The sequence below is a fragment of the Copadichromis virginalis genome, linkage group LG9 (assembly GCF_057382275.1).
Source record: "Copadichromis virginalis isolate Kocher_CV1m ecotype Utaka linkage group LG9, C_Virginalis_male_GT1.1, whole genome shotgun sequence".
Taxonomy (NCBI): domain Eukaryota; kingdom Metazoa; phylum Chordata; class Actinopteri; order Cichliformes; family Cichlidae; genus Copadichromis; species Copadichromis virginalis.
Window position 1 is genome coordinate 21,638,605 of NC_140626.1, and position 23,219 is coordinate 21,661,823.

The window sequence follows — 23,219 nt, forward strand, 5'->3', positions numbered from 1 at the left end:
AGGTGTGGTGGTGCAAATGATTGTCTGCCTCAGGGGTCTTGAACCTGTGGCTCTTTTGCCCGTGTCCACTGTGGGCCCCTGTGGCTTTGACAAAGAAACGAGATGAATGTGAATATGGAAATGAACTGAATTTTTAAAAAATATTTATTTTTATATATATTTATTTACTTCAATACAATCCTGTGGAAAAGTCTTGAGCCACCACTTATTTCTTTATTTTGGGATGGCTGTAGCTCAGGAGGCAGAGCAGGTCATCTACCAGCCAGAAGATTGGACACTGGAGCAGCCAGGGATCCAACCACCAGTCTGCATGTCTACGTGTTTTTAGGCAAGATACTACACTTCAAGTCGCTCTCCATTGCATTCATCAGTGTATGAATTTGTGAGAGTGTTAGATAGGTGCAGAAAACACTGCTTGAATGAATGGGTGTGAACAGGTGAGTGTGGCATTTACATAAAGAGCTTTGAATGCTCAAGTAGATCAAAAAAGACAATTTTTTAAGTCACTTAACATTCATCTATGAGTCATTCAGTCACCTGATTTAAGGAATGAACCAACACTGTTTCTACATGTATCAGACAAATTAAGTTTATGTGTAAGTTCAATAAGGAAGATCTATAATCACTCGTTTGCCTGCTTTCCTGGGTGTTAGGATGTTTCTTGTTCCTTACATCACCCACACTCTTAATACTGTCCAGTCATCTTGTTGCTTGCCTTCTTTGGGCCGATCAGCCTCTGCTATCTCCTCCACCTGTTGCAAAAACACATAATTTATCACACTTCCTTTTGTTGAATCAAAATTTCTTTACTCGAAAACCCTCTCAGCCATGGATTGCGCTCCCTAGATCTCAGACCTCAACATTACTGAAGGAGTGTGCGATTAGAAAAGAACAAAAACCAGCCGGCATCGAGGAAAAACTTTGAAAGGCCTTCAAGAAACCTGGAGAACTAGATTTGTTCAAATTCAGTTGTTTCCCTTATATATGCTGTATTTCCATGTATGTTTCTGCATGTTTCAATAAATTGCTCCACATATTTTTCCTCTTCCTAGCAAAATTTAAAGAAATGAGGCATCTGCATCATAGCCGCTGTCACCCTATGCCTCTTAATCTTGCTCAGTCCAAGTAGTGGTAGCAGTGATTAGCACAAACAGTGATAAAAGCACACATATATTTCTATTTCCCTAAACTATGGAGTCTAAATGGCAAAAAAAACACTAACTGTGGCTGACAATAAAGAATTTAACAGGACATGGATTTGTTACTCTTTGCTAAATATTAATGGAAACTGTTTCATTTGTACAAACACATTAAGTTCACAAAATTGCTTTAATAGCTCCAGAGTTACTGTTTCAAAGTCAACCTAAATATGCTAATAGATTTTCGTCCTTCACTTCAATTACTCCTGTTGAACAATTCCAGTTATTGTGTTTCTATAATGCTGTAACAACAAAGCATTATTGTGATAAAATGTGAAGTCATATTGATAAAAAGCTTTCTTCAGAGTGTTAAAACGTTTTAATTAAATCGTAAAGAGTCCCAGAAATGTTGTTTTCACTCAAGGTTTTGTCACATAATGTATGCATGTTGTTTAACCTTACATACATATATTAAAAAAAAAGCATAACTCATAAGTGTATCCACCACATTTAAACTGGTTACATTTAATAAACTGTCAAACAGAATACAATTGTGTAGTTGCAGCTCCAGTAACATGCCACTTGTGTAGGTGGAGGGGTGTAAATAAAATGACACGTTCTTATACAAAAAAGCCCTTGTTGTTGTGTCCATGGACTCAAATGTGGTGCAGATGTTCTTGGTTTGTTTATGTAACAAAGACAATCGTGAATACTCGACACATTATTGTGGAGCAGTGTTACATGCTGTAGTGTTAATAATGCATCATCAGTGGTCTGCGCTGCACTGAGCAGTGCACCGAGTCCACTCTGTAGCAAACAATGGATGAGGGTGTGAGTGAGTGAGCAAGGGCGTTTTCTCTGCTTTGATTAAATTTATCAGAAGCCTCATTCATATTTATAGAATAACAAGCCGAATATCCAGCCTGTTAAACAAAATTACCTTTTATATTTACAGACAACAGCTTGCAGGGAAAAACACACCACCTAACTTTGAAAGGACCTTAGGGCTAGTGTTGCGAAATCAGTTTCACCCCGGTTCTTTTTATTCCTCGAAGCATCCAGAGACGGCACCGGAACTCAGTAGTCATTTCACAAAACCTTTATTCACCTTTATTCATCTTCATTTAAGCATGCATCTTCTAGAAGGGAAGACGTGCAAGGCCGGTGTCCCTCTGCAGATCTTCACTGCTTTGTCTGTGAAACACAGTTTTGTAGAAGTGACCCCATCATAAAACCCCATGGTGTGCTGCAAACTCTGTGTCTGTGTGTATGCACGACCATGTGAGTGCCTGTATTTGCGCGTACCCGTATGTCTATGTGAGTGCACGTGAGTGAGTGTGCGTGTAGGTGTGGGCGTGTCGTAACAGTCAAAGCACTGTGTGTGTATGTGTCTTTGTATACGTGACTTCCTGGGGGTCATAAAAGTAATCTCCTCACCCAAGCTACACCAAATTCCTTTAGACAACATACAAAACAGAGCTAACATATTACAAACACTGAGACCCCCACTCTGCATCCACTGGGCCATTGGCCTCTTGTTGTCTTACATTTACAGATATGGTGGAGAGTCTCCTACAAACCTACTTCTAAGTTTATAAAAATTATGAGTTTTAATAAAAGTACAAGCATCAGCATCAGCAACCCCCAACTGTAGCTTCCTGTCTCCTTCTATGGCAGGCAGACCCCCAGTGTCCATAAATTCCTTTCTCTCAAAACAATTACACACACTCTCAGGGCTACAGCTAAGCCAACTTAAAACACAGACAAATCCTTCCTTATTCCTCTGATCTAAACAAATTTAACACATCATATTATAATAATTATTTTCTTGTACTCACACTAGGCATGGTTAGTTATTGTCATTTTGTTGTTTCATGTCTATTTTTCGTGAAGTTTTTCAAACTCTTGGTTTAGTGTTTCCCTACTAATTCTTTCCTCTCTGACTTTGTGTTTATTTTCCAGTTTTGCTTTGTCTCTGTCTTCATGTTCAGTGTGAGTCTTCTTGTCTCTGTGATTACTGCCTTTTGGATTCTTACATTATTTATATTGAAGGTTTATCTTCTTGTGCTTTACATTAATTTTGCTCCCTCCTCTTACTCCCTGATTGTTTTCATCTGTTGATGATTGTGTGCACCTATATCTCATTATTGTGTATATATATAGTACTGTGCGATTTATCGGAAAAATACACAGAGATACATGGAAATACAGCATATATAAGGGAAAAAATGGAATTTGTACAAATCTAATGAGCTTTAAAGTCAATATTTGGTTTGACCACCTTTATCCTTGAACATAGCCTGGTGTCTCTTAGGCAAGCTTTCTTGTAGTTTCTTTAACCTCCTAGGACTTGGCGTTCACATATGTGGACATCACATTTTGGGTTATTTAGACTAAAATACCAAATTTTCCTCTACATGTGCCTGATATCCACTTACGAGGACATCATACTGCTACTGTTCTATCAAAATTTTAAATGAATACCCTCATATGTGGCTCTTATTTTTCTTAAAAGCAAAAATAAGGTAAAAAAAAAATCTGGTAATTTTTGTTTGTACATTCATCGGGCCCCAATATGCCCAAATATCAAAGAGAAATTAAAAATGCATGCTGTGGAGGAGGTTAAGTAGTCTTCTGGAATAGATCTCCAGGCTTCTTGAAGGACATTCAAAGTCTTCTTTGGGTGTTTGCTGAAGTTTAGGTCCTGGGGAGGCCAATCCATTACCAGTCTATGTGTGTTTTTCTATCTAGGTATCGTTTAACTGTTTTGGGTGTTTAGGATCATTGTCATGCTGTAAAATGAAGTAGTGGCCAGTCAGACTCTTATATCTCACTTTTAAGCCAATATCTCTTTGGGAATTAATGTTGTTAGTGCAAAAACATTATTTCATGCTTGTCTATCTGTGTTGTCTTTGGTGGTTTTTTTGTAGAAAATTTGTTTTTGAATAAGAGCTTTATGCTTTATGACACAATAGTTCACTGACTGATTCATGTTCAGTGTTAATGGTCATAAAAGTCTTTCAGAAAACCTGGAGAACTATTGCTCAAGACCTTGGAAGACAAATATAAAGAAACAAGGAGTGAGTCAAGACTTTTGCACAGTACTGTAGCTCAGCCTCTCCAAGTTATTTGTTAAGACTTCTGTTATGTTCTCCTCTTGCATGACAGACGTAGTCTCTGCTTCTGTGTTTGAGTCTGAGTGTTTCGTCTTCACTCACCTCGTTTCACTCTGTGCACTAACACACCACTCTCCATTTAACCATTAGGTATTGTTAATCTCTGGGTCTCTTCCACAGTGTGTCTTTTATCCTGTCTCCCTCCCATCCCTGAGCCCGAGTCTGCTGGAGGTTTCTTCCTGTTAAAAAGGAGTTTCATCTGATTGTTAGGGTCTTTACCCTACATTATAAAGCAACTTAGGGTAACTGTTGTTGTGATTTGGCATTATATAAATAAAACTGAATTTATATGAATTTGTTCATGGTCCTATTAAACCATTTTTTAAAATTTATTACTTACTGCTTTTTAATTTGTTTTAGTTAATATTTTGCATCATAGTACAGTATATAATCTCTTCTATATTGCTGGATGCAGATCTTTCCTTATTTTACTTTACTGCCTGGAAAAATGCCTTGTTGCATCATCATGAGCGCCCACAAAACAGTAGGTAATTCACAGTTAACACCATTGGCATTTTCCTGTTATTTTCAGCAGTCTGTTTATGACAAATGTAGCAGGAGGACTCTGGGTGGCAGATACATGCCCACTCACATGCATCAGTTCCTTTACTAGGCTGGCGGCCCATAATCCTTTATTATTCAAATTCAAATTCAAATTCAAATTTTATTTGTCACGTACACAGTCATACACAGTACGATATGTAGTGAAATGCTTGGACAACTGCTCGTGACCTAAAGAAAACAAAAAAGGAAAAGGCTATGAATAAGATAGGAAATAAATATGAAAAATTAAAAAGGGTAAATTTAACTAGGAAGGAATAAAATATAAATTAAGGTTAAAAATGAAATAACTGTACAACACAAATTAGAATGAAGGGTAAATTTAACTGGGAGAATAAGATAAAATATATAAATTAAAGTTGAAAATAAAATAACTGTACAACAAAATACACAATACACAATATAGAACTATATAAGAATGTATGAAGAAATATAAATAAATATATACACAATAACAGCAGCATATACACAATAACAGCAGCGTGATTTAAGTAATGAAGTGAAATCACAACAGAGAAGCGTGCCTCAAATGACACAAACACAAATTTTCTATAATCTAAAAAGGGTGTCTGTGAAACAAAAAATAGCACATTTTAAAAATATTTACGAGCTTTTTGTTCAGGAACTGTAACTCTTAACTTTTTAGTTATTTTATTATTAATCAGAATGTCACATGCCAAGATGGCAATAAAGGAAAGTGGACTGAAGCAAAACCCAGGGCAGACTGAGAGAGAGGAGAGGTTAGTCCAGGTGAGGAGTTCCACAGAAATATTCCAGAGGATTATGTTTGACGTGGGTGAGGTGGCTCACTTGGTTTGTCTGGGAAGAATGCATAGAGGGGCGACCGCTAGTCTGATTTATGTCTGGAGGAGGGAGAGGTTTTCTTTGTGCCTAAGATGTTATAATGATATGGCAGTATATAAAAAAATAAAATTGAAAGGTTTTCAGATGAGGGATGTCAAAGGGACAGGACAAGCTTGATGGGAACAGGTAGCTTACGCTGAAGAGCTAGCTGCTCTTTGGCTACAGAGGTAACACTGGGAAACAGAGAAATAGAGATGTTAAACTTGAAAGTTTGCAAATCTATGGAAGAGCCCGATTCCCACTAATGAAGCAGAGCATGTGGTGGAAACTTGGTGTTGGAGCTGGTCCTAAGGACTGGCTGAAAATGAGACTGATGCGCAACAAGGGAGTCAGCCGAACAGCGGGAATCCAAGGCGGCCCCTCATCTGTCCAACCCTACCTGCACTTGAAGAGAGTTGGAAGACCAAAACATGCAAATGGCTGAAGGTTATGGCGTGTAAAAAGTTGCTGCAGTGTTTTATGGTAAGCCAGAGCTGTGGCTTCCTGAATAACTTCAAAACTGCTAATGGATGCAGGGTCTGTGTTTAGACTTTTGTGACATGCAGCAGCCCAGTGTCTTAATTATTTGTTATTGTTTTTATCCTTGAGTGACTCACAGTGATTCATGTTCAGTCCTTTTAAATTTTTTACTCTAACTGGTGAAACTGGCTGCTTATTTCTAAAGGCACAAGTTTTTTTTTGGATGCAGACATTCAAGGACTTGTAGACTCAAATTTCCTCTCAAAATGCCCGTCCCCTCTGAGAAGAAAGATGGTTCACAAAGAGGTAATATACATCTTCACGTCAGGAAGATTACAATCTTTTTTTTAAATATAGTTGTGAACAGATGGCCACACAATGTCTCTGGTCTCCACATACACAAACTGTAGTGTGTTTTTTAAAACAATAAATATCTCTATTAAGCCATTACACATATTTTACATGATAAACTGAACGTTTTTGACTGAAACAGCCATCACTTCTCTGGCCCTGATGTCAGTGTCATAAGCCCGGGGATGGACCAGTTGAGCTTAAAGTCAATTAGAAATAGGCACGAAAGCCTGAGATGATATGTGTTACATTTCTTCACTTTGCTCGATTCAATAAAATGATAGTTGAAAATTATTCTTTAACACAAATTTAGTTTAATTCAATGAGGACATTCAGTGACGTGACTTCAAGGAGTTCCTCGGACTGATGCTGAGGTCTGCAAAGTGGGTCCACTCTTTCATTTTAACAGCCAAAAGTTACTTAATGCTGAACTAATCCCTGTGAGGTTTCTGTAGAGAAGATATGAAGTGTACAAATCTTAGCAAGCTTTCCTCGTGCCCAAGTGACAGAGCTCTCTAGTTACAGAATTTATTATGATGAAAGTGACTGAAAATGGAAAAACTCACAAAGGAAAATAATTGAGGTGGAACGATGGGTCAACAAAACATTCAACTTTAAATTGGTTGCCATCATTGCTTCAGCCTTTAACTGTATTTTATTATTGCAGACTTGATTCATAAATAAAAGTACATCTTTAATTATTTTAAACAATGCACTTTTCCTTATGACCTCATGCTCATATCAGGTGTTAGGAGAAATGATCCATAGGTTTATTTAAGTTTCCTGTCCTCTGTTTGCCTGGCTTAGATGAATAACTTTGTGATTTTACTGTGAGTGAGAGCTTGGGCAGCGTGGTGTATGCTGAAGTCATTTAAGGAGAATCTGTGACATGGCGATGAGTCAGAGGTAGGAATAAATGCGCCTTAGAGCCAGAGGAAGTGGTTCAAGTAGATACTTCAAATAGTTTTTTGTTTGATAGAAAGTAAAGGGGGTCACTAATCTAATGTTGGCCTTTGGCTTTCAATGACCACTATTCAAAGCAGCTAGATGAATGTGACCCATTGTGAGCTATGTCTTTCATTAGTGCAATAATGCAGAATCCCTATAGGTCCATGTCTGTCTTACATGTTAAAATGAGAGGAGCTCTAGAGTTTTCTGTTAGATAAAACAGAGTTTCTTGTTGAAACGCAGAGCTGTGATGTGCGGGAAGAGAATAAGCATGCAGTTTATGTTTCGTTAACACACAGATAGATAAGAATGTTGGGTAATTTTCAAACAATGTTGCCAATATTTTTATGTCCAAGGTGTCACGATTTCTGCCCGTTTAAACTCTTTGTGTGTTTACAGCATGCACAGTGTGATAAAGCTGTGATAATTTGCACAAGAACAAGCGACACCCCTGTCAAGAAAAATGTGCCCGCTCTGACTAAACCAGTGAAAATGCAGTGACAGTGTCCCCCGCAATGCTAATTTCTCAAGCACCATGAGTGAAAATCTTTCAGCTGTTTTCTCTCATTTCATTAGGATGTGGCTCTATTTCATGCACAGCAAAAGAATATTGTCACAAAAACACATTTTGACTTTTGGTGTGATATAAACAATGAGAAATTGTTGGTAGATATTCATAAATAAGGTACTACTGTGTTTTTCCCTTCACTTTCCCCCTTGTTAGATCAAATCTTTTTCATGCAGCCCTAATAACAGATACATGAGAGAGCTGTAGTATTAACATAACAGTGTTAAAAGACATAAAAAGATGGGATTTTTTGTCTGTTTAAATTCTGGACCGCTAAGTCTATATAATAAGCATGCACAGACTTTGGGTACTTTCACATTTGCAAAAGCCTTCAAAAAAAGTCACTGATGTCAATGAAAAATCCATGAACGCTAAGGCAAAAATAAATCAGTTTCTGTTAACACCACGAGAAGATTAAACTTCAACAGCTGTGTTCTACAGTTTCAAGACTAAAACACGAGGAAATAGGGGATAATACAGCAACCTGGAAACAAAGATAGTAACTGTGCAAATACAAAGTGGCAACTTTTGGTGCTACAGAAAAAGTGGTCAGTCTGCTGACTGTGATTCAATCCCCGTAAATCCTCCACAGTGAAATGTTCACCTGTACAGCAGAGATAAACAGCCTGGAATAAACGGATTTCGGCTTTTGGTCTAATTTTCCCCCACAAGACAAAAAACATAATTTTTAACCAGCCCACTAATTTAAATTGCATTAATGTGTAAAGTTTTGCATGCTACTTTTAGCAAGAGGTGGAGTCCTTTTTGTTGTTCTACAATTTAGTTGAACTAAGATCAGTTTCTTTAGTAATTCTGCATTCAGTAAAGTTAAAGGCGCTTCAGTAGCAAAGTTGAAAAAGCAACAAAAAACAGGATTTGTTTTGCTCCTTAGCAAGCCGGAGCATTATGCATCACCAGCAATACAGCATAATGCTTTGCTTTTTGGGGAGTTCTCTTTTTTTGGCACTTAAAAATACCATCACCACATATTCACAAATAGAGCCTGGTCAGTGCTCTGTGTATGGCTAATAGACAACAATTGACTGCCGCCATCTTGGATTTTTACGTGGGACTACTTTGACTTCTTGAGTTGGAAGTCCAACTCAAGTGGATTTTCCAATTGAAAATTCCAACTGGGAGCTTGGAAATTCACACTTCACCAGGAGTGGACAATCTGTTCTTCATAACCAAGCTAGCTAGTCTGTGCTAGCAATAGCATTAGCACCCTAAATGTCCTGTTTGATTTCACAAAACAAGATGACAACATCAGAGATGCCAAACTTGACGCCCTTTGGCTGTTGCTAAACCAAAACATGTCCATTGATATTATAATGGATTTATCTATATTATACATGTTCAGTAGTAACAATTATATAGATGCAAACAGAACATTTTTTTTGTTTTCTTCTTTCTTAGTCTTCCTAGTGTTTCTGTGGTGCCTTTCTATTGATAGTAGAGATGGCACTATACCACTTTTTTATGTCTGATATCGATACCGATATCATAAATTTGGATATCGGCCGATACCGATATGAATTAAACTTCCGATATAGTGTGTTTTTTAATCAATAAAACTGTTTTTTAATATCTTGCTGCTTTTTGTATAAGTTCATACTCAAGTTAAAAAAACAAAACAAAACAAAAAAAACTAAAGCTATTCTGTTATACCTGTATGCAAAAAATACACTGCACCCAAAATATTTCATAGTTCAGCAATACTGATCAATCTAATAAACTTAAACCTACTCCATCCTCCCTATTCTGGTATTTTAAAGAGTAAGCAACCTAACTAATAGGGCTCTAAAACTCCCAGCAAAAAAAAAGAAAAAAGAAAAAATAAGGAACCACCCTCCACCTCATGATGCTTAATCGACGTAATCAACTTTAATTTGATGCAGTGTGAAAAAAAATGCACAGAAATAAATTATTTTTCAAGAATAATTAAATAGATTCAACATCTTTCTTCAACAGAACGGCAGACTGCACAGATGGTACCTTCCCAAAGGAAAAAGTACTATAGCTTACTAGGGTATATTAGACTTAATAGTTACTATATACAGTAATGGACTTCTATTCATTTTACATCAGATTAAAACTTTGGGTGTAAGATTCAGATAATTATTTAATAAAAGCTCGACATTTTAAATGAGAATAAGAAAGAAAAGTATGTCTTTGTGCCCCCTTCTCCCTGTTCATGCCCTATCGGCCCCCCTGGCTAAACTTTGCTAGATCCGCCCCTGCACAGTTACCAGCCGTCAGCTACATAGAAAAGGATCCTGGTGTAAAAAGTAATATTAAATAAATAAAACAAAGATAAACAAACAAGAGAGACGGACTCGCGACAGAAAAGCCGATCAGCTGATCACTGATCAGTTTCATGATTGAAGTAGCAGCAGGAGAGGGAGGGGGAGAGAAGAGGCAGTCGCTCCATATATCGGTTGTTAAGCTTAACGTGGGAATGCTTTACAAACATTCAGAGATCAACTTACACACTTGCTTTACTTCTCTCTGGGATCACTTCCTCGGAGATGAAATGCTGGTTTGGTAGCGAAACTACAAATACACACAGCCGCTCTATCACGTGAGCATACTGCTCCAACGTGCTACGGTTAAGAGGAGAGTTACGCCGTGTCGCAAGTTTTGTGAGGTGCTTTTTTGATATCTAATGGATCGATTACATTTTTTATTTCTCTCCGATATCCGATCCAGTAATTTACGTCAGTATCGGACCGATACCGATACGTAATATCAAATCGGTCCATCTCTAATTGATAGCAAACAAAAATTGACATGACATTTCGCTCTGGCATTCATACTCCCTGAAATAATTTTTATAAAGGAAAATGTGTTTGTCACAGAGAATCACTGTTTTTAGGCAATCCTCTAAATGCTGCAACAAAGGAGATGAGTCGAATCTCCCTATAATAACTCATCTGGCAGAGACTGAGAAGCTGTCAGAGTGGATCTGAGCACTGTGTTACTGTACACCTGTCAGGAGTGAGTGCACATGGTCCGCAAATACTGCAAAAGCCACGGGGATGTTAGTGTTGGAAGTCAAATTACTGTTTCCACCCACTGATTTTTTACTGCTCTTGGTTTATTGTAAACTAGAAAAAAGATTAGGAGTATAATCTACCTTAATGAGCCTCATCTATAAAGGCAAGCTGGTTTCATACATCCTTGGAGAAATGGTGTGGGTAGACTTGGGTGAGTTAGACTGAAAAAAAGCTAACAAACGGAAAACAAACATAATCTATTAGCATTTTCATTTTCTTCCACTTATGAAAGCAAATTGAAAAAAGCAACAAAATGCTGAAAAGGTAAAATAAAAAAGAGTCAAAGCAACATGATAAAGTTTATAATTCATATTGGAAGTATCAATTAAAATGACCCTTTATGAGTCTCAGTCAAGATACCCAGTGAGACCAGAGCACAGAAAGGTGTGCATAAATAATATTATATTTAATCATCTATTAAGGAAAATGTCATTAAGACCACCTCCATGCACGCCCTCGCCAATATGCACTAGCCGAAATACAATATGAAAACATCAATCAAGACAAGGCAAAGAAACTCCAATGCCAAAATGAATAATGATCATTGCAACAGAGTAGAAGGTTAGTTTGTTCCAAGTTAAAGTAATTAGTTTTTGAAGAGTGTTGTGCATAAACTCCAATAAGGAAAAAGTGAATTTAAAAGTTAAATTGATAGATTTCTCCTGGAGTCCATGGAGTCATTGGTTCAACACTGAATGTATAAGATATCTCGGCAAGTAGCAGACAGATTTCTTTGTATAAGACATTTATAACTGAAAAGAGTTTTGATGATTTCCTAACTTGGGTGACCTCTTAGGCCGAGGGACTGGTCTGTGACCCAAGGCAAATCCTTGTTGCTTGAGGAATCTGGCTGTTGATGGGTGAAATAAATTAGTATTATACCAACAACTTCCTTGTGATTGCTTTGAGTCCTTTGAATTCAAGTTGAACAATCTCTGGTTTTGGTTTGTATCGCAAAGTATTTTCTTTGCTAAGATAACATGACAGGTTAGTTTTGCAAAGTTGCATCTGAGTAAACTACAAGACTTCTGGAACAATATCATTTGAATACATGAAGCCAAACTGTCAAACATGATGGTGGAGGGATGATGATTTGGGCTTGTTTTGCAGCCAGGGGACCTGGGCACCTTGCAGTCATTGAACTGACCATGAACTCCTCTGTTTATTAAAAATATTCTTGAGTCAAATTTTTCTGCTCAATAACGAAAAGTTGCCTGACACTGAGTCATGCAACAGAACAATGATCACAAGCACAGCAGCAAATCTTAAAATAAATGGCTGAAAAAGAAAAGAATCAAGGTCCAGACCTCAACCTGATTGAAATGCAGTGGTGGGACCTTAAGACAGCTGTGTTCCTTCACATTGATGTGAGGGAGTGATAATGTCACACAGAAAACAATTAATTAAAGTTATTGCTGCTCAAAGTGCTTCTAGTGCTTCAAGTGCCAATGCTGTGGAAACAGAGGTAGTACTGATGAATAAAAAAAGAAATTACCCAGGAATTTATCTCAGCAAGCAAGTTTTCTCTTGCAAATCACCATCATGTGTGATCATGAAGAGTGAACATCAGCTCCAAAGAGCATGTCAAAGTGATTTTTCAACATAATGAGTAGTTGTACTGTTGATACACAGTTTTACTTTGAGGTGATTTTCATACTGTGGTGTTCCTATTTTTACTTCTCTTTGTTAATCACTATTTGAATTTTCTTCTGATATCTAACACGTGTTTTAGCAGCACAAAAATATCTCCAGTATCATTCTCTAATCTCTGGTATCATAAACCTGTAATCAGGTTGTCTTTGATCTTGTGTTTTCTTTGCGATTCTGAGCCCTTTCCGTCAGCTGAATCGACCTGATGAGCTGTGCTCTGATGAGCTATATCAGGCCCCTCTTTTGACTGTGATGGGTTGAATTTTTTCCTGCATCAATTCATGACAGTGAGTCACATGAAAATTACCCTTCCTCTCCCAGAGCATCTACCTGGTTTAAGCATACTGTGTTATTTAAAATCACTCTTACTGCCGCCTTTCAGTCAACACATCGGCTGGCTGGGACATTTTACATCAAAGTAGAAAAATTGCTGCCGTGTTGGGATTACATCTTTGAAAGTAAATGGACAGGATGGAAATTACGTGACAGCCATGGCTCAGGACCAAAGACCACTCCAGCTTTGTTGCATCTTGTAACGGCGTGCAGTCTACATGTAATGCACCGCAATGCAAAAACTAGATTTGTGAGGAAATGTGTTATTCTTATACTAAATTAAAAATACATGTCAAGTCTCGTACACAGTGATGACACATGTGGGAGCTCATTTAAATTTTATTTTGGAGTCTCAACATGGATCAGTTATGTGGGTGTGTAGAGGCAGGCTAAGAGAGAAGCTTGAGATAAAATGAACAGGTGTACAGTAGGACTGACATAAAGTCTCCTCGCCAAAGCAAAGAAGAGGAGACAGCTGATGAGGGCTGTGAGGAACAGAAGAGAAACTTATAACTGTTCAAACCAACTGATTACTGCCCGACTACTGATCTCAAATCCAAAATAATAAGATCTGTGACCACCTGCACAGTCTTTGGAGCTGTATTAAGTTTTCTTTTAGGGGTTTTTTTCCCGCTGCGTAACAGGTGGTTTAGTGTTGATGAAAAACAAGATCTTATTTCCAGTCTGAGCAAGCTTGTTTTGGTAATCTGCTGAACACTGCATGGGAAAAGCCAGACTTCATTATTTCCAATCATGGCTTCTCAGCTCGTGACAGCCTAAAACGTTTTGACACTTCCTGTTTGGACATTTAGAAACTGTATCTATTGCTTAAAAAAGCATCCAACTGTCCAATCTAGACTGGGCAAATGATATAAATCTGAAGTTTTCTACTGATTAAGCAGAGGTTTGAATCTTTCTAGTAGAGACAAAACAAGTCAGTCATCATCTGACTCTCCCATTATGTATTTTTCTTTTACACACTCTTTTGGTTCCATTTCATTTCTATTTCCAGTACTTTAAGCTTCAGCAGACAGCTGTATTCAGCAAATAACCCACAATCCACTGCTTGTGCAGCACCAGAAAGTAAATAGACTATACTCCATACATAAAGCCTGTCAGTGGTTTACAATGGAGCCAAACTGAAACCTTAAAAGCTTTGTGGTTAACCCCCGTCTATTGTTGTTGAGGGAGGCTCTTCGAAATATGGGAAAACAGGGTGATATGAGAAAGAGAGAACCTGAATGAAGGGTAGAAAACGTGTACAGAATTAGCAATATATTTTATAATGGCCAGGATGCATTAAAACTGGACGGCATTCACAAATACTTACAAAGAATAAGCCAATATGAGGAGCAGGCTGTACATTTTCTGTAATAAATGATGAGGAAATAAGAGGTCATCATATCAAAACAATAAAGATGTAGCTTTAATTCATCTCCCTAAACCTTGCCGGTCTGCCTCATTCACATGGCTTGTGAATCACTCCATACATCTGTTTGAGGACTAATATTTATTTAATTATGTTATATTAGCAAATTAGGTAATTTCAAAGTAACCTAAAGCAGGAGTGTTCAGAAGGATGGAGCTAACCAGCTATTTAATGATACAAATATCTGAGTAGATTTTGAATGAGAGTCAGAGACTTATTGGCAGGGGAGCTTCTTGGTTGTTTTAATTATATTTAATGAGGTGGTGGTGAGGTTGGGGGGATACAAAGAATCAGCAATGGTGGCCACACCGGTAATCAGAAATAACTACAGAGTTGAAAATTACCTTAGAAGTGAACAGTTCCTTTACTGAGCCAGTGAGTTAATGTCTGTCAGAACTCACTGAATCTCGTTGTTGCTCCATGACCACAGTACCACTGACAGTACCAGTCTGCATCTTAAGGTCCAAGAAATTGTGCCTTTATTCTTCAAAATTACAGGATGAGCTTCTTTGGAGCTTACCTTTATGAGCAACTGAGAGGCTTTACTTTGCAATACAGAAAAACAAGAACATCCCAGTTCACATGTTTAGAACTTTGTTCGTACCACGAAGAAAGATGATATCGAGCTGAGTCATGTCTCTGTCATTTGGAAAAAGGCCAGATGGGGTGGATGAAACTATCTACACCCTCACTTATCTTAACTGCACTACTGTATAGCTCTGTGTAAATAATCATTCTGTACATTCGATAATTTTTAATCCTACAACTGTTTACAACTTGCATAGTTCCCATTTCTGTATAGCTGTATATCTCAGATTTCTGTAAAGTTATTTATTTCATATTTATATCCTGTTCATAGCCTGCACATAGCTTGTACTCACTGCAGCCTGTACATACTTATAGTTATAGGAGTTATCAGGAGAGTTTTCTCCAAGCATGACATCCCGGTGCATTTCAGACCCAGCAACACACTCAGACAAAAACTGGTTCACCCGAAAGACAAAACGCCAAAACACAGACTTAACAATGTGGTGTATGCTGTACAGTGCAGCGAGGAATGCCCAGACCTCTACATTGGAGAGACCAAACAGCCACTTCACAAGTGCATGGCACAACACAGAAGAGCCACCTCCACAGGACAAGACTCAGCAGTCCATCTGCATCTTAAGGATAAAGGACACTCCTTCGAGGATGCCAATGTTCACATTTTGGACAGAGAGGACAGATGGTTTGAAAGAGGAGTGAAAGAAGCCATCTATGTCCACTGTGAGCGACCATCTTTGAACAGAGGCGGTGGTTTACAACACCAACTCTCTGCCATCTATAATCCAGTTTTGAGATCCCTTCCCAGACGCCTTAACGCCCACTCACATCCTGGGCCATCTGATCTCAGGAATTCGCATGATAAGGTGGGGCCAGGTTTCACAATGAACTCACCCGAAACTCTGGCTGATTGGGACCCACACCCAGTTTCACACCTTGGCTCAGGCGATTAGAGGATCATCAGGGGGTCCTTTTGTCCCTCTGTGGGGGGACACTCCCACTAGGTTTATATCTGGGACTCTCCACCATTTGACTTTAGAACTGAAGAAGCTTCTCGGATGAGAGGCGAAACGTCTTGAAGTAACTTAAAGAAGTCCAGACGCTTTTCTTTGCAAGCTCCTTTGACTATGATGACCTGGATGACTGAGAACCTTCACAGACTTATAGTCAGTGTTGGGGAGTAACGGAATACATGTACCGCCGTTACGTATTTAAAATACAAAATATGAGTAACTGTATTCCGTTACAGTTACCGTTTAAAAAGGTGGTATTCAGAATACAGTTACTTTGTTGAAATAAATGGATTACACTGCGGTACTTTCCTGTTTCATTTTGTCGCGGGTCAGGACTGTTTGGGTTTTGTTTGACAGCTACGTTCTGTTGTTCCAGGCAGCAGCGCTACGGTTGCCATGGTTACAGGGCGACGCTCTCTCTCTCTCTGCGACTGTGTGTTTCCTAGGTGAGAGAGCGCCTTTTCGTTGTTGTTGTTGTTGTGCTAAGCTAACAGGCAGAATGCTACAAGCATAGCTCTAAAGAATGTAGCATCATGGGCAGTGTAGTCCGTGTTGCAGAGAGAATGGACTGCCATACACGTTATGGGTCTGTGAGCGCGAGGAGGGAGAGAGAAAAAGGGGAGTGGAAAGGTAGGAGTTGTCATCGAGGAAAAACGGGAGCTGGAAGCATGTAAATATAATAATAACCACTTCAGCCAAGCTATTAAGACTCGACTGTACACCGTGTTCGTGTTTTCCTCCGAAAACAATAAGTTCCGTTGGAGCAGTCTTTCAACGCCTCTCTCTGTCTCTCGCAAGAAAAGTTGACCCACACAACAAAGTAAAGCTATTTTTCGGCTACGAGCCGACAGGGACCCCGCCGTATTAGTCAGAGGTCCCTTTACTACAGTTCGGAGTCGCGGACCTTCAGTAATAGTAATAAATCACACAGCAATAGTACATTCACGTTGTTGTAAAAAGCATGATAATATATTAAGTAATCCAAAGTATTCAGAATACGTTACTGTCATTGAGTAACGTAACGGAATTGTCATGGTCCTGGGTCGGTGACCCAGCGCTTTTAGTTATCATTTTCTAGTTTATGATGATGATGATTATTATTGTTTGAGTTCTGTGTGTTATATTTGGTCTGCCTTTGAGTCTGTCTCTGTCTATGGTGTCACCCCATCTGTTTGTGAATCTGTCTGTTTAGTTCAATGTCTTGTCTGGTTCCATGTGTCTGAGTTTCCTGTTTTATTGTGAAGGTTTGTGTCATATGTGAGTGTGCTCAGTCTCATCAGCTGTGATTTCTCCCAGGTGTGTTCCCCTCCTGTCTCTCATCCCTTGATTACTGCCGTCTGTGTATTTAAGCCCTGTGTTTCTCTGTGTCAGTGTCGCGTCGTACCCTCAACTAGCTGTGTGTCCTGCTTCTATGTTCCCAGTGTTTGGTCTCCTGCTCCAGTTTAGTGTTTCTTTCCAGTGTTTCAGTCCTTGGTTCCTCTGTTCTGACTTTTGGTTTTCTTTTGGTGAGTTTAGTTTGTACGAGGTTTTTCCCAGCAATAAAGCTGCGCCTTAAGTTTCACTTCCGTGTCTGAGTTCTGCATTTTGGGTCCACCACTCCTGCTTGCCTGCCACACAGCGATTCATGACAGAACGACGCGACCAGTAATGGATCCAGCGGACTCACCGTGGAAGCGCAGCTCCGGTTTTGACGGGACTCGGCTAGCGCTTGGAGGGCCTCCGTGCTGCCGTTCCTCACTAGCTGCTTACCCTTCGGTCCACTCACCTGCTTCCTCTCCGCGGACGCCCAGGTCTCGCAGAAAATGCTCCAGCCGGTCCCGGGAGGATTACTACGAGCCTGCAAGCAATCAGCTCACGCCTGCACAAGCCTTTTACAAGATGTTAGGGATTATTATCGTGCCGCCCGACTCACCCAGCATTTCCACTTCACAGCAAGAGCAGCCACAGCCGAGCCATTCCTTGTCACATTCTGCCAGTGCTGCTTCCTCTTCTACTTGGAAGCGGCGAACGTGCCGCCAGCACTCACGGCTCCGGCAGGAGCCTGGGACTCTTCTCGACCAACCGCCTAGGGTGAGTGACAAAGTCCCCCTACATTCGCCTTCTGTGTCGAGGGATAAACGTACCGTTTCCCCCAAGGCCGCTAACGTCAGCTTCATGAACTCTAGATCCTCTGTTCCTCCCGTTCCAGAAAATGACAGTATTCATTTTGAGAGCGATCGTTTCCACTTTGGTTCAAAAGACTGTGCTTCTGATGCTCCCTCGGACCCAGGAGTTAAGACTGTTTCATCTGGAACTGTTTATTCTGGAGCTATGTTTATTCAGTCAGCTGCCCGTCCGCTTTCAGCTCAGTCCCCTGCTCAGCAGCCGTCTGTAGCTCAGTCTCCAGTGTCACCTGCTCAGCAGCCACCTGTAGCTCAGTGTCCTGTGTTCCCTGCTCAGAAGCCGCCTGTAGCCCAGACACCAACTCCACCACCACCATTTTCGCCCCAAGCTCTGTTAGCCGCCCGGCCCGAAGCTCTGTTAGCCGCCCGGCCCGAAGCTCTGTTAGCCGCCCGGCCCGATGCTCTGTTAGCCGCCCGGCCCAAAGCTCAGTCGCCACCTCCACCACATTCAGCCTCGCTTCCCATAGCACAGTCACATCCACAGCCTGACTTACTACAAACCTTATTTCAATCCTTAGCCCAGTCAATAGCTCAGTTGGTAGAGGAATCATCAGCCTTATCGTCAGCTCGGTTTCAAACTTCACAACCATCATTTTCCCGACCTTTTCCTCAGTTGCCCTCAGCTCAGCCACCTATACAGCCATCATCTTCACCTACACCTCCGGTACAGCAAGTTGTCTATCCAACCCTTACAGAACTGTTCCACAACCTTGAATTCTAATCAGAGAGACAAACCAAACAATATTGTTATCAGTCCTCAAAAGCTGGCCAGCTCTGAGACTGAGATTCACTCCAGGGCCTCCCCAGAGGCTGGGTTTCAGCCCCCAGCAGACTCTGGACCCCTGGCGGTTAAGAAGCCAGCTGAGGACCGCACCCGGCCGTTGCTGCCTGAGCAGACTCAATGCTCTGTGCAGCTGCAGTCTGCCATGTGTTTGCCAGAGGCCCGTGTGCCTGCTGGTCCTGTTGCGTTCCTGCCAGAGGCCCCCGCGCCTGCTGGTCCTGTTGCGTTCCTGCCAGAGGCCCCCGCGCCTGCTGGTCCTGTTGCGTTCCTGCCAGAGGCCCCCGCGCCTGCTGGTCCTGTTGCGTTCCTGCCAGAAGTCTCCTCACCTGCTGGTTCTGTTCTGTGTGTGCCAGGGGCTCCAGTGCCCACTGGTTCTGAGACTGTTTTTGCTGGGGGGCCCGAGGAGCCCGTCCAGCCTCCTTTCTCGTCAGTTGGGGGGCCCGAGGAGCCCATCCAGCCTCCAGCTGCTCCACCAGCAGCCTTATCCGCGCTTGCAGCAGCGGTTTCATCCATGCCGCCACCTGCTGCAGCGCCTCCGTCTGCATCCTCCACGCCGTCGCCTGGTCCGGATTCAGCATCCTCAGCGTCGCCTGGTCCAGCGCATGCTTCGGCTTCATCCGCTTCGCCTGGTCCAGCCTCCGTGTCTTCATCCTCGCCTGGTCCAGCCTCCGTGTCTTCATCCTCGCCTGGTCCAGCCTCCGTGTCTTCATCCTCGCCTGGTCCAGCCTCCGTGTCTTCATCCTCGCCTGGTCCAGCCTCCGTGTCTTCATCCTCGCCTGGTCCAGCCTCCGTGTCTTCATCCTCGCCTGGTCCAGCCTCCGTGTCTTTATCCTCGCCTGGTCCAGCCTCCGCATCACCTGCAGTGGCCTCCTCTTCAGCTTCCTCATCGGCTGCTTTGCCTGGTCCAGCTTCAGCATCCTCATCGGCTGCTTTGCCTGGTCCGGCCTCCGCCTCTGCATCCCCGTCTGGTCCAGCCTCGTCTGGTCCAGCCTCGTCTGGTCCAGCCTCGTCTGGTCCAGCCTCGTCTGGTCCAGCCTCGTCTGGTCCTGTGCCCACCAGGCCATGGCCAGCACGCCTGGGACTGGAGGGCCGCCGCTGCCTTCCGCGCGGTCGGCCCCCTGAACTGCTCCGTCTCCTTCGCCGCCGCCTTCCGCGCGGTCAGCCTCCTGAACTGCTCCGTCGTCTCCTTCGCCGCCGCTGTTGCCTTGCGCACGGCCGGCCTCCTGAACTGTTTCCACGTCGCCGCCGTTGCCTTGCGCACGGCCGGCCTCCTGAACTGTTTCCACGTCGCCGCCGTTGCCTTCCGCACGGCCGGCCCCCAGAACTGTTTGCCCGTCGTCGCAGTTGCCGTCCACACGGTCGGCCCCCGGAACTGAACCGTTTTGGCCTCCTGCGCTGTCGGCCTCCGGGTCGGCCCCCTGAACTTGACCTTCTGGGTCTTTCTGGGCTCTGTCCCTCCTTCCTGGTCCCCCGCCGCCCTCCCTGGTGGGGTTGTTTTCGGCTGTTTTTTGTGCTTCTGTTGGGCGGTCTGGAGCCCGCCCTTGAGGGGGGGGTACTGTCATGGTCCTGGGTCGGTGACCCAGCGCTTTTAGTTATCATTTTCTAGTTTATGATGATGATGATTATTATTGTTTGAGTTCTGTGTGTTATATTTGGTCTGCCTTTGAGTCTGTCTCTGTCTATGGTGTCACCCCATCTGTTTGTGAATCTGTCTGTTTAGTTCAATGTCTTGTCTGGTTCCATGTGTCTGAGTTTCCTGTTTTATTGTGAAGGTTTGTGTCATATGTGAGTGTGCTCAGTCTCGTCAGCTGTGATTTCTCCCAGGTGTGTTCCCCTCCTGTCTCTCATCCCTTGATTACTGCCGTCTGTGTATTTAAGCCCTGTGTTTCTCTGTGTCAGTGTCGCGTCGTACCCTCAACTAGCTGTGTGTTCTGCTTCTATGTTCCCAGTGTTTGGTCTCCTGCTCCAGTTTAGTGTTTCTTTCCAGTGTTTCAGTCCTTGGTTCCTCTGTTCTGACTTTTGGTTTTCTTTTGGTGAGTTTAGTTTGTACGAGGTTTTTCCCAGCAATAAAGCTGCGCCTTAAGTTTCACTTCCGTGTCTGAGTTCTGCATTTTGGGTCCACCACTCCTGCTTGCCTGCCACACAGCGATTCATGACAGGAATACGTTACAGAATACATTTTGGGGCATGTATTCTGTATTCTGTAATGGAATACATTTTAAAAGTAACCTTCCCAACACTGCTTATAGTTATAGAATATTCACAACATACTTCATACCATGTACATTATAACATACCATAATAGACCCATTTCTGTAATATACTTATCTATACTATTGCTAATATATTGTAATATATCTATATCACTAAAGCACTTCTGGATGGATGCAAACTGCATTTCGTTGCCCTGTGCATGTGCAATGACAAAGTTGAATTCTATTCTAATTCTATGCCTCCCCATACCCCCTTTCTAGACGCACCCCTGCTTTTTGGAGCCAGAACCTCGCTGTTATGGTTTTTAGTTTTGTGGATTTATGACTCCTTTTGGTTTTTTGTATTATTTGTTACTTTGATCATTTGTCACATATAATTGTTTGATTGTGCTGTCTTGCGTAGTCTTCGTCATTGTGTTAGGTTACTTCCTGTCGCCCACACTACCAATCCTCGGAGTATATCTGAGAGAAGAAAAAGCATAATAGGACCTGTTTAAAGTGCAACACTCCTTAGTAACAAATTGGTAAAATTAAATCCTGCAATTTGGTAATGAAAAGCTTAAACACCAAAACCAAGGTGTGAGTAGCAATAAGTTAGTGCAGCAACAATTATACTCATGCTAACTATCGGATTAATTGTAGCTTAGTGCATCTGTAGCAATTGCAGCAGGATAACTGAGGAGGACACTAACTTTGGATCACGTGAGTTTATGTATGTCAGACTTTGGGAAGTTCCCCCTCATATGTCTCTTTGGAACTTAAAAAGAGTTCACTGTTCAGCTTGAGCAGCCTGATCTCGCTCGAAAATTGCAAAGCAAATGGAAATATGTCACAGTCAGTGACCCAAACTGTGTGGGGAGTTCACATTTACTTCTGCACATAGAGATAATATCTTTCCTGTTTTGCACATTATACCATCAAAGACAGATAACTTTGAACTTTTTTAACTGTGGTTACATTTCCCTTTGAGTGTGCTGTGTGACTGGTTGCAATTATGCATACTCAGTGCACGGTGGGACTTAAAGTAGGTTGTTTATGATGAAATTAGTTGTGTACCTGTGAAGGTAACCCAGTGTATGGGTTATAATTATACAGTACATGACTGCCTCTTGCAGTACTATTTTAAATGTACATTCACTTTTTTGTTTTAAATTAACCATGCATCTTAGCTTATAACCTCTATTTTGTGACATGTGACTCCAAGTACACCTGCACCTGCATAAATGCACTTTTTGAAAAAATGAAATAGCAAAGAGAGTTGAACCAAATGCCCCCCTCGTGAAGCTTAGGTTGCTCATCCAGCTCATTTCATCAGGAGGAATAGAGCTGCTGCTACATCGAGGCCCTGTCTAAAAAAAGCTGTGATTCTCATATAGCTACTGTAGTAGAGTCCAAGGATAAAACAGTGTTGCAGATTTTGATACTTCAGATGAATTCAAATGCATCCTCAAGCAGAAATAGAAATAATGTCTGGTGTCGAATTGGCAGTGGCCCAAATAAAAGATTAAATCGATTAAATTCAATTAATGCAGGTCAATAATTTTTCACTGTTTGTTTTCTTTAGGCTGTGCTCTTCAGCATCACTGACATTCTCTGATATGACCCAGCTCATAAAAAATATTTTATTTATTTCCTTCCAAATAAACCTTCAGCTGTTGTGATTCACATAGAGATTCTGATTGTTTGATATTTATTTGCACACATTTATATGCTGTTTTATTCTCCTGAACAGGGCATTTATTAGCGCACAGCCTAGCTGTGAACCTTTTCTTAGGATCCACGGGAAAAGTAAAACACCAGCGTTATTGGATATAAATATGTATAGCAATCTTTACGAGGGTGAAAGCATCAGTCAAAGTATGAATAAAAAGAAAATCAAATGAAGGTCAATAAGTGAAAGGTGGGCCCATTTTTCAGAGAGTGAATTTTGAGTAGACAGCCCTTTTTTCATATTATTTTTGATCCACTGAACT